The following is a 17,455-nucleotide window of genomic DNA, read 5'->3' as shown; positions in this document are numbered from 1 at the left end:
TCTTATGAGTTCAGTGCAGCTGCGATGGTCCACATAAAATGATAACTACATTTGCAATCACATGCTTGGAAAAGTGGAACAAATGGGAGCAGACTGTTAGTTTACCATGCACGCATTGCCATGAGTCTGTTCATAAACATCTCCCCATTTCTTCCCTCCCTGTTATGCATGGAGGTTCTGCTTCATTGCATGGAGTCCTGAGTAGGTTTTCAAACTTGATCCTGAAGGCTTTGAGGAAATGGCTTCTTTGTTTCTGAGATTGGGTCACCCTTTTTGATCATGATGGCACACAAGTGCATTTCACAGAAGCAATGAAACTGTCAAGCAAAAGAAGGAAGCTTCTGGACACAGGACCTTCCCAGAAGTTTCATCTAGACTGAGGAATTCCTGAGATGAATAAGATGTCTGTAGACATCATCGCTTTCTGAAAATGTCAAACTTCTTCTGTAAGTTATAGAAACACACAAGTGCAAGTGTAACCCCTACAGGTTTAATCAAGCTCTTTCTCCTATGGGGTGCTAAGGAAGGAAAAGTGGGAGAAATTATTGTTGCTATTTTTACATGCTTGGGAGCTGCTAAGCGATTATAATAATGGGAGTCATAAATTACTTCACCAATGCATTTGGAGATGAGACAGTGAACTGACTCCTCAGAGGAATACAAGATATGTAATCTGAATGGCAGATGCTGCAAAGAAGAGGGCTCAGGCACTGAGAAAGGAAAACTATGGGTGAAACTGGATTTCTGTTCCCCTGCTTTAATTCATTTGTGTTGCAAGCAAAGCAGGCACTGCATTTGAAATCTGCAAGTTTAGTGAAAGTCTTTGCACCTGCTACCTGAAGGATGGTTCAGCAAAAGAAATTCAAAAGTTTATTCAGTGGATTCTTTTTTCCTTTTGCTGTTCCCAAAAAAGAAGCTCATTCATATGCACTTGACAGTGAGAGGTAAATTTTCTGTGCAGCACAAGGTGACTTAACCACATGATTCTCAGGAACAGTAGTGGGAATGCTGCAGCAAAATCCTCATGCCAAGGCATGTGAAAACATTGGTAGATGAATCCACTGCCCTGTGGCAATGGGAATCCTGGTCAATGAATTTTGTTCCGAGTGCCGAAACAAATAAAATCCACGGCACAAATCTCCTGTCTGCAGCAATGTGATTCTCTGTCTTTGAGATTCTGTGCAGACTTCTTCCTGGTGCATTGCATTAATATTAAATTAACAACACGCTACTCACATGGAACTTACATTCTAAAAAAAGCTCACATTATGCTGTAAGCCTTTATTACAAAATAATAGCAGTCGTGAGGTTAAAGTTTGTTCATACAGTTTTCTATAGAACATCTGTACATTTTTTATGGAGGATAAAAGCTACGTTCCACGTGTAGCTTAGTCATACGAATATAGATAGATAATGAGTAGTTTATTGAATTTCCTTTTAGATTTTACCATTCAGTTATATTCATATAAAGCCTGCAAAACATACCAGATTTTTGTAAGTGGTACTTGCTTTTCAGAAACTCAAATTTCTCTGTCAGTGTTCTGCAGAGGATGTGACCTGATATGAAAAGGACCTATTCCTCTAGGATTTAGCTTGTAGCTAGAGGCATAAATCAGAGATTCTCTGAAGTAGATTGTAATCCACACTGGAGAGACTAAAGAGAAATCACTAGGTCCATATGGAGCAGGACCTTGAAAAGCTTTATGAGGACCACATTCACTGGAACAGTTACCGAGCATCCAAACCATGGAAGCCCACACAGGCTTCAAAACCAAAATATCTCAGGGCTTTTGTGGCCTTCCATGATGCAGAAGCTGGACAGGATTTTTATTGAATCTGGCCTTAAATAAGCAAAAGAATTTTGTAATCAGTGCATGGTTTAACAGGAAGCCAGAAAAATTCTTTTATTATTGGAATGATATGGTGGGAAAGCTTAGCCCTAGATACAGTCCTGGCTGCTGAGCTCAAAAAAAATTTGCCTGCAAGCAAAACTAGCTGGGAGTACAGTAAACTCCTAATTAACCTGAATTGGAAAAGGTATGTATTGCAGTCTCATGTTTTTACTTGTGTATGTAAGTCATGCCTTACTTTAAAAATGCTGACCCTTCACCCCACAAAAATGTTTCCAAGACCTTAAACAGACCTGAACCTTGAACTCTGATCCCCCTTCGCTTTTTCCCATATTGTAGAAGTACTTTCAATTATTGGTGGAGAGCTCTGGATTCGGTTCCAGTGCTCCTTACTGCCACTCCAGGTGTCAAACAGCAGGGACTATTGGGAAGCAATATGTAGCAATCCTCAGCCCTGGTGGTATTTCAGTATTAAGCCTCAATCCTGAAGCAGCTGCTTGCTGTATTGCCAGGAGTCTTAAAGTTTTGGTAGAATGCATGCAGAACAGCAGATAAGTGACCACTGCATGATGGTGTAGATTCCAAAGGGATTATTGCATTGTGCTGTGCTGTGAACTTGAAATTATCCCAGTGCTCCCCAGTGAGACATGTGCCATGGCGGAGCCAGCAGGAGGGGTAGGTATTCTAACTGCAATTGTTTTTTCTCACGTTGAAGTTCTATTTTCATGTTATAGATGCAAAGATTTGGGTGGCATTCAAAAATGTCCAAAGGGACATTAACCAGCATCTGAGAGCATTGTGGAGACTCAGATAAGTGGACAGGGCTCATTCAGGGTCTAGATGAGTGGATCTGAGGTCATTCCTTTAGCTTCAGAGTATACCTGTAAGTGGTGATGATTTCACCTGGAAAAGCATGTAAGCGTTTCCATAAACAGGGTGTGCATTGTGTAGCAAAATCAAAGCTATGCAGTAATAACTACCCTGCAGCTAAATGGATACTTTTTCCACAGCTGAATCCTTAGAGGGATGATGTAGTTTTTAGTCATTCATTGCCATGTGACTTATTAAAACAATTAACAGGCAAAAAAAATTGTTCTTTTGAGTGGTTTGGCAAAGACTATGCAGTATGAAGTTCAAGCAGAGTGAGTTTCTACCTCTCTTGGTAGTAGTGTGTGAAGTGGCTAGGGCTGTGGTTCTCTTCTTAGCTCCCCCTCTAGCTCACTGTTTGACCTTGGAAAAGTCTCCTGGCCACTTTGGGTTTTCAAGTCATTATGAACTCAAAACTTGTATCAGCTTCTCTAAAAGATTTGCGGGCTCTCCAGGCAAACCTGGGTCCAGCTCTGGGGTTGGGCCTGATGGGTTTATAATTTGAGCTCTGTATACACAAGGTTTGAGGTTTTGACATGCAACCAGATGAAACATAATGGTTTCAGCTGAGTTTTGCTTTGAATTCTTGCATTCAGCTGCACTCCTCACTTAAAAAGAAGGCCCGAAGGTGGCAGAGCTAAGTGAAGGAACTGTCCACTGAGGGCTTCTTGGAGAAAACCAGATAGTTTCACCAAGTCTGACCTAAAATTAAAGCTTTATGTGTATAGTTAACTGTGGTTTTATATCCAGTGCAATTGCCTGTACCCTGTCCCAGGAGGAGATCAGGAGACACAGGTGCATAGCATTTAAAACCTGCACATTGAAAGAACTCTGGAAGCCTTGAGAGTGACAACACAGATTTTCCCTATCTCAAATGCCTTGTCTTGCCTCCTTTTGTTCTCTCCCAGCCATCTGAAAAGTACTGTGCAAACTTAACTTGTGATTTTAACAGTGAGCTACCACCCCAGGACTTGCAGGATGTGTCTTCCAAATTTCCTGCAAGGTGGTATTCGGATCCTTTGCTAGTTGAGTCACAGCTTCACTCAAAATGCACCTCATGGGCATTGTGAAGGTTGCTGTGTTTGGGTGCTACTTTGCTAGACCTATGCCTCCCTGTCTGGCCTTATAGCTGTGTTCTGGACCTGCAGATGTTTTTGAGGTCTGTGAAGCCAGTGGAGTCTGACATCAGCTCTAGTTTGTCAGTGATTTAAACTCATTTCCGTGCTGTAGTGCTGTGGACACTCCAGCTTATAGCCCACACCTTGGCACACAGTTAATGTAGCTCGCTAAATAGCACAGGCTTAGCGGAAGAGCTTTCCGCAAACAATTGTTATTTTCTTAGGCAACATATTTCAAGGACATGAAGGCTGGGTGAGCTCTGGGTCACGATTTGCTCAGGCTGTCTTTGCACCACAAGCATGGAAGCAATTGCCACTGCTAGATTTAGCTGGCCACACCATGGGCTGTGTTCCAGCTTGGAGGAAACCCGGGTACCTCCCCCTAGGCTCCTGTGCTGGAGGGACCCTCAGGGGCTGGGCTGGCTTGGGCCAGTGGCAACCCTGATTTGCACAGCCACTGTGCAGGGAAAAAAGAACATGGGACCTTCAGGGCCAGCCAGCTCATGGGGACATAGCTGCTCCCCAGCACTCAGGGGGAGCTTCGGAGGGCAGAGTCTGGCACTGCATTGTGTAACTTTATTTTAAAGAACTGTGATTTTTATATGGAGCATTTGTGTGCCAAAAATGCAGCTCCTTTTATTTAGTGAAATATCCTTTGGAAAACTTTAAAATCATGACAGGTTTTCATATTTATTTTATATTCAGTTCAGGATTATACACGATCAGCTTTAGGGCCTTGTAGGAGCCAAGAGAATATAAAGGTTGTCAGAAAATTGGAGGCTTTATACCAAGCTGTTCTGATTTAACTGGCAGACCATTTAAAGTTACCGAGATTTGGGGAGAAGCAGAGCTTTTCAGAAATGTCAGTCTTCTGAGTGCTGCAATTTCTGACTGGCACCCACTCTCCAAAGTACTGACCTCGGCACCAACAGGAGAACAGCATCAGCATCTTTAAGCTGTATTTTGTTATTATTGTTCAGAAGTTTTGCCATTTCTGAGTAGATAAGTTTCCCCTGGAGATGTAGTAGCATCTGGGCTTTCTTGCAGCTGAGCTTAAAGCTGCCTGGTTCCCTGAAATGAAGTGACAGCTTTTAGTCTTCGACAGGAACGTGTGAATGTATTCGGGTTCATTTATAACACACAGAGAAGAAAATTGATATTAGGGGAGAAAGAAAATAAAAAAAAGGAGAGGAAAGAGAAAAAAAAATCTGAGTGCTTCATCTGCCCAGGGAGGTAGTATAATGCATCCTCATACTTCAGTCCACGTGAGCAGAGTAGTAATGGGATACACACGCACACACGCACACAAGCTGGGATCCTTTTCAGTCAGTTGAATTATTCTTTTGGTCAAAGGTATTTTTCTTAGTTCTAATAATAAACAGTGAAATCTTGGGTTAGTGCAACATACAAAGATAGACTTTAATATACACAATGCGGGTTACGTGGAACTGTTTCCAGTACACAATGGCCACATTGTTTCTCTTTTTTTTTTGTTTCCACAAAAGTATAAAAGAGCATCATGCTACAGACAGCGCATTTTAGTCTGAAGTGGAACTGGCAGAGGATTTCAATGGAAAGTTGATTTATTTCAAGGGATTATGGGAGTCCAGGGATAAAGCTGGCACCCGGCCACAGGGAGAGCCCTTGACCTAGAAGCAGGAACAGTTTTCAAAGCTGTACATGTACATAACTGAGCAGAACACTTTAATTTAGTGCAGAGCATAACCTGAATTCCTTCTCTGAGGGAAGATGAAAGAAAGAAATTTTACTTCTTAGTAGGACATTGGAAGCTGTATCCAAAGCTCTTTGCCTATTTTACATCTTATTCTGCAGCATTGCAGGAAGCAATTGTTTGTGACAAAAGGCCACTTTCTCCACTGCTTAACTGGGAAAGCAAAATGAGCTGCCACTCATAAAACCGACTGGATACAGAATTAATTTGCTTTTCCCGATAGATGAAACAAGTTAACAGACCACTACAGGTTACTCTCTAAATCAACATATGAAATGTAATTGCATTGTCTTTTCTCCCCTCTTCCTCTAGGCCTTGAGTGGTAATTATAAAAACTTTAAATCTCCCTAGTGACATCAGCTGGTTAAAAAATTTGGATCACAGGAATAATGTAACCCAGAGCCTGCTTTCAGCAGCGTTGTTCACACTCCAGAGAAGGCAATTCTATACAAAATACTCATCCATAACTATGCTGTATTAATTTTAGTGGTAGTTTTCAGTAAGCTTCACACTGGGATCCACATCATCAGGCCTATTCCTTAGTCAGAAGGTACAAAGCATAACAGCAAAAAGACCCGTCTTTAAAACGCTATTTTGGAGCATTTTGTGAAGACCATGTATTATATCAAACATGCCATAGTAATTACATTTACTAAAACTTCCTAAGCAATAATAGGCTTCTAGCTTGGCTGCTCTTAGAATCCGTCATAAACTTCAGCCACCTAATTAAGTGCTTTATTCTGCAGCTTCCAGTCTGGCCAAACGACCACAGGCATCTGTAGGTATCTGACCTGAATTAAGGACTCTGGGTTTGAGCCCTGTTTTTCCAGACAGTGCGTCTGACTGATACAGCAAAACCACAAAATGCCAGATGGTTTCAACATATTACACAGCTCCCTGTATGGGCATCCAGCATCAGTGTGTGCCTTCCTGCAAAATTTCACATGCTGAAACAACTTCTTGCAGTGTGGAGACAACACTGTGCCTGAAAACAAAGATTTAACGACACTGGCGTTGCTCAGCCTCTTGTCAACTTCTGGTCTGGGAAAAACTGTCAGCTGTTCTAAAATTAGAAGATAACGTAACGTTGGCTAGAATAGGGCATAGTCTGGGTAGGCTTCTTCGTTATCAGCTTCCTTATTGAACTTTAATCCTTATTTTATGACCTTTCTGCTTGTTTGGGTATAGCTTGCATCATGGGCACAAACTGCCCAGCATGGCATATTTGTACAGTGAGTTTGTTTTGTGCATTAAAATGAGACAGGTCAGCTGTGACAAGTGGGGACTGAAAGGCTTTCTCACCATCCAACCTGTGGCTGAGTCAGAGCCCGCACTGAGAGGTCCTTCTGCTATGTTACCTAAAGCAATCTTCCGTGAGACCACCAAGTCCCCCTGCATGCTGACTAGTCTGTTGGTTTCCTCCTAACTTGCACACAAATACCCTGGATCTCTAGGGAGATGGGAAAGAGCCATGGAGCCAGCTCTGTGCAACAGAGGGAGCCTCCTTCCTCAGTATGTGCATACACCCTTTAGTAAGGCCCTGGAAGACAGGCCCTGACCTTTTGCATTTTCTGAGTCTTTCAATGCTGTGAAGCTCTTTAAGCACCCAAAATATACCTCTGTGTGTACTCTGAGCCAGCATCTGCAAAACTGGAGGGGCTGGTGCCTGCTTCCCTACATAATCTGTGAAGGAGAAAGAAGACAAATTTGGCTCTCAGAGGAGAAGGAGATGTTCAGCTAGTCCTGCTCCTTTAACATATGCTGCCAAGATGTTGATAAGGTACCCGAGCTCCAGGTATCACAGGAGATGCAGGCAGTGCAAGTGCATGAGATGAAACCAGGCTGCAATTGTGATTCTTCAGAGTTTGAGACTCCCATTCAGGAATCCCATGAAATGCAAGGATATTAGATCCTGCCTACAGGAACCTGCCAGGGTCTGTTCTTGGCCATGCCTGTTTCTTCTAAAGCCATAAGAATTGGGCCTTGCAAGCCTGATCCTGAACTTAGTGACACAAAAATTTCTCATGGCACATGCTGAAGGAAACAGTGAACTGCCAGCTCATTTTACCCCTCATTAGGTGATGGGAAGTTGCATGCATTTGGGAAGGCCAGCTTAGTGCTCACCATCCCTGCCATGGTGTTCAGGAATTCCTGAGAGGCTGCCACTATAGGGCAGGAACCACTGTGCTCTGTAACGGGGTGCCCATTCCTTTACCCATGCTTCCTCCAAGTTCTCCATGTCCCTTCTGAAGAAGTTTTATATCTGAGATATCAGAAGTACTCCAGAGATAGCTACAGTCCTTGTAATCTAGGGTATTATCCCTGAGCACATTCTTCTGGAGAACTTGGCACTGGGATGTCATGAGGAGATGGAGAGGAAAAAAGGAATGCTTTCTTTTTTAAAGGTTTTAAAAAATTATCTTTGTGGATTGAATGCTTTTTGCAGCCAGGTTACCAGGGACATTCTGTGAAGAAAGCTATGCTTGAATTCATTTTCAGCTTATGTTGTAACACCACTCCTCGGCATTAGTGCCAGTAAGTTTATAATCAAGTACATGGCAGCTGCACCACCAGGCCATCAAGGTCACTTTTTAATTCACAGTCCTGTCTGTGGTTCGGTGGAGAAAAAATAATTATGAAATCCCTTGGGAAAGGGCTGTCTTGATGTGGCCAGGCACATACCACTAGTAAGCATTTATATAGCATCTTTTGTACCGATAGAAATTAATAAAAAGGAAGAATAGAAACATTTTATGTAGCTTTTCCATAGCAAGAAAACATGTAACTGATTTTATTATGTGTTGCTTATAATTACTCTTTTTCGTATCTACCAATTATGGCAAAGAACAGGAGAACTCTAATGACAGTAATGTTAACTGAATAAAATTTTAGTTACTTTAGCTTTAGTGAATAATTTGTCTTCCTCAACCTGATTTACTAATATCTTAGTTGACAAGGCTCCCCATTCTGTGTATTCATTTTGTAGTTAGAGAGGGATTGTTTATAATTTACAGTTTAAGTCTGAGTGCTGTTATTTCGCACTGTCAAAGAGCATCTGCTACAGTAGATAGCTCTTCATATGTTAGTGCCACAAAAAATGAAGCATACCAGCCATGTTAGCAGCCAGTTTATGAGCACCCAGTAATGTTCAGCTGTGTAAAGGGGAATTTCTTTTGAAAGGGCAGAAAATGGAATTGCATAAGTGAATTCTGTGCCATCATCTACAATGGGATGAGCTTGTGTAGGACTCACTCACACCAGCTGTGTAATCCAGGTTCAACACTGGTTCTCTGTGTGGGGTAAAATCTGGGCTAAAATTTGTTTGTAGGCATTTGATTGTTACCTGATCATCCCTACAGGCTTCCCAGTGTTTTAACCACAAGTTTGCCAGAAGATAGCCTACATACTTCCTGATCTGTAAGTAGAATGAATGTAGAAGATCTGATTTAGCTGTAACCATACACGGGTTAATTTTAGCATAGTTTTAATGGTTGGCTTTGTCAGTACAGATCGGACAAAGTAATTTCATAGCAAGTTGGAATTAATGCTGTTTGCCTTGTGACAAGACCTGAAACCTCATAAATGAACCCTGGCAAAAGACTTGTTGTATTTAGGGCTGGTTATGAAGCTTTACTTCTTTTAAACTTGATTTTGTGTCCTTATTTCTGCCTGTTTGTTTGGCTGCAGAGCAGAACAGTAAAAGCCCTAGTGTATGAGACTTCTCTTCACTGTACCTTGGTGAAGGCAAGCAAGGGTTCTCAGCAGTGCAGCTGGCACTAGGCAAATGGTACTGTACAAGGTTTTACCACTGCTGATAAGATCCTAACCCTTGATCAGTCATGCTTTGAACTCAGTTCATACCATCACCACAAGTATTATCCCTCTCTCTACGGAAATATTAGTTGTGACTTCATGGATCAAACCAAACCGTATACTGATTACAAGTGCATACGTGTTCACTGTGGGCTTCCTGTGCACCTAAAATTGTAGCCTAGCCATCTTTAATGGAGCTATTTATTTCAGAATAAAGCTGATCATCTAAAGCCCAGGATATGAGTAGCCCAACTGGATCTCAGCTGTGGTTGTGGATCCTCAAAATTTTAAATAAATCAGGCCTCATATTACCTGTTAGAGACCACACAGTCAGTCAGTGACATGTGTTGTACTTTTTCCAGCTACTCATAGACTCACGAGAGTATGAGATTTAAAAGAAATGAAAAAGTGTCTTCAAATGTTATAAAGTTTAAACAAAAAAGAATTGGACATTTCTAGATATATCAAGCACTTATTGTTCCACTCTACCTCATATTTCCTTTGATCTATTTTAAAGTCATTGCAAACTGTTAAAATCCAAATTCCACAATCTTCCTCCCCGCCCCACAAAGTGTTGTTTTGCCTTGGACTCATATTTTGAGAAGCCTACTTCTTTTGTGTTACTAAAATGCCAAGATTTTAATGGAATGCTTTATTAGGTTTCCAAGTGCTTCTGGCCAATAACAAGCAAAGTTCAGCTCAGTAGTTTTAATCTCACAAACATCAAATCTGTTTTCCCTGCATGTGAGAAGAGCCATGCAGCTCTTAAGAAGATTAAAGCTATAAATTCTAACATTACAAGGGCCAATACTTTCACAGTCCAGATCAGGATGGGTTATTTTATGTAAGTTTGTCCTTATGTGAATTTCTAATACTATTCCTTGAGTTTTGACTGGGCCTCCCCCTCCTCTTATCCCGCTGTGTAATAAAGTATGCTATTTGTAGAAGATGAATATATTGCTTTTTCTTTTTTTCTGCCTCTTTATTTCAATGTTAGGAGGTAAATTATATCATTTTCATTATCAGTGCAGCTCAGAAAACCATCTGTTGCTCAAAGACACCAGGATCAGCAGTCAGCCACCCTCAAAGTAAGCAGCTGTAAATCTAGAGTGACTATACTTTCTAAATGCAGAGAGGCTTTTACATTAATCTCCTGGACTTGCTGAGTAGCTGGTACAGTGCCCAAACACAAGTAAACTCAATTAGTAAAAATAGACGTGATGTAGCACTTCAATATACGGCATTTAAGCATGTGTTCTACAAAGCAGAAGTGCTCTGTTCAAGTCCCAGATACTCTGCTGTTCTGTTCTGCACATGTGATGTGATTCACTTATTTTCCTGGTTGCCAAATACCTCATAAAAAGCAGTAGCACTGTTCTGTTTTCACAAAGATGCAGTACTGCTGTCATTTACACAGGTGTGGATTGGAAGAAACTCACGCAACTTTTTAAGACTCTGGATGTTCAGCAGCTCTGAAAAATTGTACTTTACAGTTGTCCCTGGAAAGCTACTGTGCAAACCAGCTTCAATGTTCTTGTGTTTTATATGTGCAGATTACATGAAACATATTATTACAAGCAGAAAAGAAACATTTGCAAGAAATATACTTTTTGGAGCTTTGCTCTGCGTAACAGGGTACATTACTTTGCAGCTTAAGACTATGGGCAAGTTTCCTTCTTTACCTCCTTTAGCAATATAGCAGGCTACACCTCTTTTTTTATGGCAAGCTGATCAAAGTCAATTTATTCAAGTGCAAGTTCTCTAAGATCCCTGTGCTCCACTGTGTAACAGAAGGGCTTAGGTCTGGGTGTGGTGTTCTTGACCTTCTAGTCTTTTGTCTTTCCAGCCTGTTTTGCTTCCTCTGTCTGCCCAGTTTTAGCCAGAAGAGTGATCTAAAGAGACCCTGTTTGTTTTCCGTGCACATTATGATAGGCTGCCATTGTGTAACAACATACAGTATGCAGGATAAAACACCCTGCTTATTATAGTGTAGTTAAAAGGCCTGTCACTATTTCCATTTCAAATTCCTATTTTCAGGAGTTTACTACTGAGCCGTAACAAATTGCAGGCAGGAAACTTGGCAGTCACATTCCCAGCCTAAGAGCAAATGCTTTAACCAAGTTTAAATAAATAAATTAATTAATATTAATGGCATGTGCTTCCAGCATGCAAAAGAAAGGAGGTTTTTTTATTGTTTTGTTTGTTTTATGCTTGAAACAAATGATGACGAGTAAGGAGGGTATTTACATACCAACCACCCTTATACAAGAGTTATACACCAGACCATGAGCAGTGTTACCAAATGATGGAGATGATTATCTGGTGGTCATTCCTAACTCTCCTAAAAGGAATAGCAAGAAAGGAGGATTATTAATCAATGCATATAAGGTATCAATTCCTAAATATTGAGAAGGACAGAAGAGAGTTGTATATCATAAATACTTACAGTGCTAACAAAGCACAGATTGATAAGCATGGTGGGTGAGAGTGAAATTCTTTGGGGTTAGCTTGAAAGGAACAAACATCAAAGGAAACAAAATAATAACACTGTAGAGTTGAAGAGTTTGAAGTAGAATAACTAACAGGTGAAACATTTGAAGGGTAAATGTATTTCCAATATATTTTAAAAATCCAGATTTTGATTATACAGCCAAATATTCAGAGTTTGAAGTCTTGAAATAATTAAAAATCACTTTTTGGTGTGTTGTGTAGATAGCAGGGATTTCAAGCTGGCAAGTTCTTCACACTTATCTTTCTGTTCATTGAAGATTTGAGCACTAGAGGGAATCTGGATACTGGTGACCATAAACTTCATTAGTTCAATGTGCTACTAAGGAAAAGTGCCACTACAAGAGTAACAGAATCAGAGGAAGCAATATGCTGGAACTTAAGTCATCCATTTAACATTTTGGCTAGTAAGAAGCATTAGAAATGTGAACATGTCAAAGGCAAATCCGCAAAAGGCAAAATAAACAGGGAAAAGCAGGTTCTTCAAGAGTAAAAGGGGCTTGGTGGTTGTTGGAATTTTTTCTTTCATTTTGTTTTCAGAAAATTATAATGTTTGTATGTTGAAAGAAGAAGACATTGTTATTTCACCTTTGGAAAAATCTACCTTTTTGTCCCACCGATTGCTTGCCATTTCTGAAAAGTCAGTTGGCCTCAAAACTGCAGTCTTTTCTCAGGGGATAACTGTTCTGAGAGATAAGTCACATAATGGAGTATTTCACTGCATCATTTACTGCAGACAGCATAACCTGTGTGCCTATGCTGTAAACTGCCTGGGGAGGAAACTTGACCTTATATAACTGACTAGAGTGTCTAGTTTGAACGGGAAAGGGGTGCTGATCCACATTTAGGGATCTGAGGGATTATTAGAATCTAAAATAAAAAAAGGTTTTAGAAAATCACCATAGGAAAATTTTTTATTTCCAGCTACAAGGAGATTTTGTGATCTCATTGGTGAGACCTTAAATGCGTGCAAGGTTGAGATAAATGTGTCTTAGTTCAGATCAATGTTTTTGGAGGCCAGACAATGACTCCTCTACAAGTTGAGCCTTTAAGGGACAGTTGTAGAGCCTGCAAGCTCCTCTTCTGCAATTTTCAGGATGATTGCTACAAGGGACTCGAAGAAACTCTTCAACTTGGCAGTGATTCATGCTGAGCTGAAAGCTTCTGGGAATGTTCCTGGGAACCTCTGATACTCTGAAGAGCCTCTAACAAGAGACAACAGTGGTGCTGGGATGCTTGCCCAGATGATAAACTATGCAGGAATTTCTGTACAGCTGATAAACTCTGCTCAGGACCCTGTGAAGTATATACATTGTGTAACAATACCTGTAGGCTCTCAGAAATACCCTTGGGGGCAGCAGCCACTGGTATTCAGTAGTCACAAGGTCTGTCCCCTCTGCTCCCTCCTCTCAAAGTGGGTACCTGGTTTGACTCAGAGTTGTTTGAGGAATTGCTTGCACTTTCCCACCCACCCTGCTCCCCCCTGCTATGCGTTTTTAACCAGCAGGGGGAAACAGGAGGGGTCAAGAATTAGAGGACTTATGTATATATAATACATGATGAAGACTCTGCAAAGAATATATCCTATCACATAAACATGAAAGAAAAAAAAGCTGAAGTTGTAATGCAGCAAGGGTGGCAAGGTCCCTTAAATATGACTTCAGTTTGCAAGATTTTGGGGTGTATTAAGAAAAAGTTTGCTTTGAGCTGTGTCTGGAGATGGATCACTATGGAGAGGAGGGTGGTGGTGATGCCTTCATATGCAACTGTCACGCTCACTGCAAAAGGAGCAGCATTCAGGGAATAGCAGGAAGAGCAATTGTACAGAGGGCAGAGGTGATCTTGGCTGAGACTGTCTCTGGGCTAACTTTCTTTGCATTTACCAGCAGGCAAAGGGTGTTCATCTGTGCAGTTATTGCAGGGTAGCTGGTGTCCTGTAAATCCACACCCTTGAATGCCTCACTAAAACATGTTATAAGGCCATACCCTCAAGCACAAAGCTCACTTTAAATGTATGAATCAGAAGCATTAAGACAACGGGACAACCTGTACACCTTAAATTAAACACCAACTTTACACACCTAGCTGAAGATGGGCCAATTAAGGGAGAGAAATGACTTAATACCTATGTCCTAAGAAATTAGATATATTGTGGAAAGGGGAGAGACAGATTAAATGGCAGGAAAACCATCTGGCAGTCCCACTTTAGCATGTCATATTTTTCAGACCTATTATGCATATAATTGTGTGAAATAATTGGAGTTTTGTGGGAGATGTCCCATCAGTTCTGATTTTTTACACAGGAATGGACTGGTTGACAGAGGTAGTTTATGAAATGGGAAGGGTTTTAGTCAGCATGTGTTGCTAAACAAGTATGAAAAAAATGTAGATAGAACCATGGGTTTATTTTTGTTTACATTACTACTGTTTTCTCTTGTCCTTGATATGTGGAGTTGTTGCCTTTCCAAGTCCTTGGCTAAGCCTTGAGAAAAGAGAGCATTCTGTATTGCTGTTATAGTAATAATACTTGTACTTCTCTGTGTCACTGCTGTTCCATGGAATAAAAGGACAATTTTTACTATCACTTTTCTACAGGCAGAAGAACAGAGAGAGTGCAAATATCTCAGGACTAAGACCAAGACAGAGGGACTCAAAACCAGGTAAGAATTGCAGCAGAAGCAATGAAGACTTTGACTGGTTTTGGTAACAAGTTTTCCAGCTTGGAAGAGGGTTGAATATGATAAAGGGCTGCAAAGATCTGTGTAGCACTGGCCATTCCCTGTCTCAGTGCAAGAGCTAGGAACACTGAATGAAGCAGGCAGGATGAAGGGATTCTTCTTGCATCAGGGACTTGACCTGTGCAATGTGACATAGCACATACCTGCAGTTTACTGATGGCACACTGTACAAATCTTGGGAGATAAATCTGCTGGGATCAGTAAATGGGCAGAAACCTCATTCTGCTCAGGAAGTTCCTTAAGCTGAAAATAGTGGGAAGCTGGATAGTATGTGGATGGAGTAGTATATAATGTCCATGTCTCCCTAAGCATCTGCTTATGATCACCATTGTCCTATGGCCACTGTGTGGCCATTCTTATGTCCTCTTGCACAGAGAAGATGAGAAGATTCCCAAGATAAGAGAAAATGGCCTCAAATTGCACCAGGGCAGGTTAGAATTGGGTATTAGGAAAGATTTTTTTTTACAGAAAGGGTTGAAAACAGACTGCCAAGGGAAGTGGTGCAGTCACTATTCCTGGAAAGTGTTCAAAAAATGTATGGCTATGGTGGCATTGAGGACATGGTTTAATGGTGAACATGGTGGTGGTGCTGGGCTGACGATTTGGACTTTATGATCTTAAAAGTCTTTTCCAACATGATTAATGATTCTATGATTCCATTTAATGGTTCTCTGATTCTATGAGAGTATAAACTGTGAAAACTCTTTAGTAGGAAACATTCCAGAACTAGGGTCTCTTGAGTAGGAAAGCTGGTCATGAGATGGTCCTGCCCCCAACGTGACCACTCCATTCTCTTGGCTATACTTGACCCCATGACAAAACAGTCCATGCATGAGCAAATCTATCCATGAGATAGAACCTACACTTCACAAGAGTTTGAATTTTATGATCTTTGAAGAGGCCCTGAGGCAAAACCCCACCCACTTCAGAAGAAGACTAAAGATGAGCTTTCAGCAGGCAGGTGTTTCTGGTCTACCTGGTTGCCCAGGTAAGTTCCTTTTGATAAAACTTCTTTCACAATGTTGTGCTTTGCTTGTAATTGCTATGTCTCAGGGCTTCTAGAGCTTTGAATAGGTATCTTTCATTACCTTAAATAAATTGATAATATCATATAAGGATGATATAAGAGCAGACCAAGGATGGATGAAGCGGAGTAAAACAGGCATAAATGAGAAGTCTTCTGATAGGGGGAAAGAGAGAGACACGATATGACATCTCGGTCAATATGAGAACCCTTTTTGTCATTAGTAGAAAGGCCTCTGCTGAAGGGTAAAGAGAAAACATGAGTGTCTGGCAGATCTCTGAGGGAAAGATGCTACCTTTGTGCAGTAAGAAGTCAAAGTGATGCCAGCCTAGTTTTCAAAGGGTCTGCACAAGCTGAAATAACTCTGATTTAACATCATATCCTACCTCAGGCCTCCTGTCACTTTTCCCAGGAGACTTTTTTTTTTAAACTCTGGAGTTTTAAGGTTCTGTGGGCATGTACCTGTCACCTTGCAGAAGAAACATGAAAAATACCCTGTCAGCTTGTAATTGGATAAGTTGAAGGTAAATGTTTACCATGCTCACTTAGGTTGTTGGTCAAAGCCTTGAAAAGCTGAGGAATTTCTACTCTCCAGGCAGTATACTGTCATGTGTGCTCTCCATCTCTGCCTGGTTATTTTCCAGTTATGAATCAAATATAAGGGGATATAGCAATTATTTCATGCCAAAATTATCCCATTTCAATTTTTGTTTGATGTTTAGGAACTGTTCAAAGTCTTCACTCCTGTACATCAGGTGACTGCAGTTTTTTGCTATATGATACCTTTTGAAAACAAAGAAATACAGCTCTTTCCTATGTAAATGATAACTGTATTAGAGAACCATTAGTGTCTTTCTGGTTAATACTGCCTTAGTTACTAGTTTTCTTTTTGAAGAAGATATAGATACAAAATAACTTTGGTAATGAACATTACGGAGCTTGCACTTCTCATTTGAAACCAAGGCATGAGCCCAAACTTAACCTATGTTGGGTGAGTTTGGTAAACCAGACTTCTGAATTTGCAGGACAGCTTTGGGGGCAAGGCCCATGTGTATCATATTTTGTGAAGAGGTAGAGACAGTGAGAGTAGAAAATAGCTGTCATTATACATTGTGCATTTTCTCAACAAAACATAAAGATTTTTAGCATGTGAACAAAAAGAGCAGACTTGGCAGCAGGATTGAGCACAGTGGCTCTGGAAGTCTGGTCGATTATCCATGAGGTAGGAAGGATTTGTTCAATAGACCAGAACAGCTCAGTTGGGGCCATTAAAGGATTTAGGAGTCAAAAATCCATGTTTTCAATTTCTATGTCTGTTCAAACAGGTAACCAGTCCATTCTAGCCCATTCCTCTCCTCTCATAAAAACTCATGGCACTTATCAAAACCTGTACAGCATTGATCAGAGAGACTAACGGGTTTTGGAAACCACAGTGCCTTATATGTGGATAAGACATTTTAAGAAAGGTCAAGAGATATTTCCCAACTCTAGATGTTTACAGAGTAGATGCTAATCTAATCTGTCTAGACCATAACACCCTTCAGAGACAGAAAAAATCCTGGTAAGTGAACTCCCAGATAAGTCTCTGTACCAGGTATGATTTAAAGGAATGGGACAGCATGTGTCTCTTACAAGGGCATGTGGTCTCTGGCTGCTCCCTGCTAGCACCTGAGAGCCCTCTCCCAGTTAGTGGCTGGCAAATTCTCCTGAATGTTGGTTGAATGTTAATCCTTGTTAACAGCACTGCCTTGACATCCCTGGAAACAAAGCATTTCTGCAGAGTTGAGTTTCCCCTCTGTGTTCTG

General features: G+C 40.9%; 1 protein-coding gene across 29 annotated transcripts in view; it reads left to right on the top strand.

Moving 5' to 3' along the window:
- ATXN1 (ataxin 1) overlaps positions 1–17,455 on the top strand; it is a 344,115-nt gene that overhangs the window by 99,963 nt on the left and 226,697 nt on the right. For 24 of the 29 annotated variants that reach the window (XM_064423954.1, XM_064423939.1, XM_064423786.1 and 21 more), the window contains one exon: positions 14,484–14,548. The gene's annotated coding sequence lies outside the window, so the exon portion shown is untranslated. Of the gene's footprint in view, positions 1–8,926; positions 8,985–10,406; positions 10,469–14,483; positions 14,549–17,455 lie in introns of all 29 variants that reach the window. The other 5 variants (XM_064423989.1, XM_064423923.1, XM_064423853.1 and 2 more) reach the window with 1 other exon arrangement.

This window comes from Passer domesticus, chromosome 1 (genome assembly GCF_036417665.1).
Source record: "Passer domesticus isolate bPasDom1 chromosome 1, bPasDom1.hap1, whole genome shotgun sequence".
Lineage (NCBI taxonomy): Eukaryota > Metazoa > Chordata > Aves > Passeriformes > Passeridae > Passer > Passer domesticus.
This window is presented reverse-complemented; position numbering and strand designations above follow the sequence as displayed.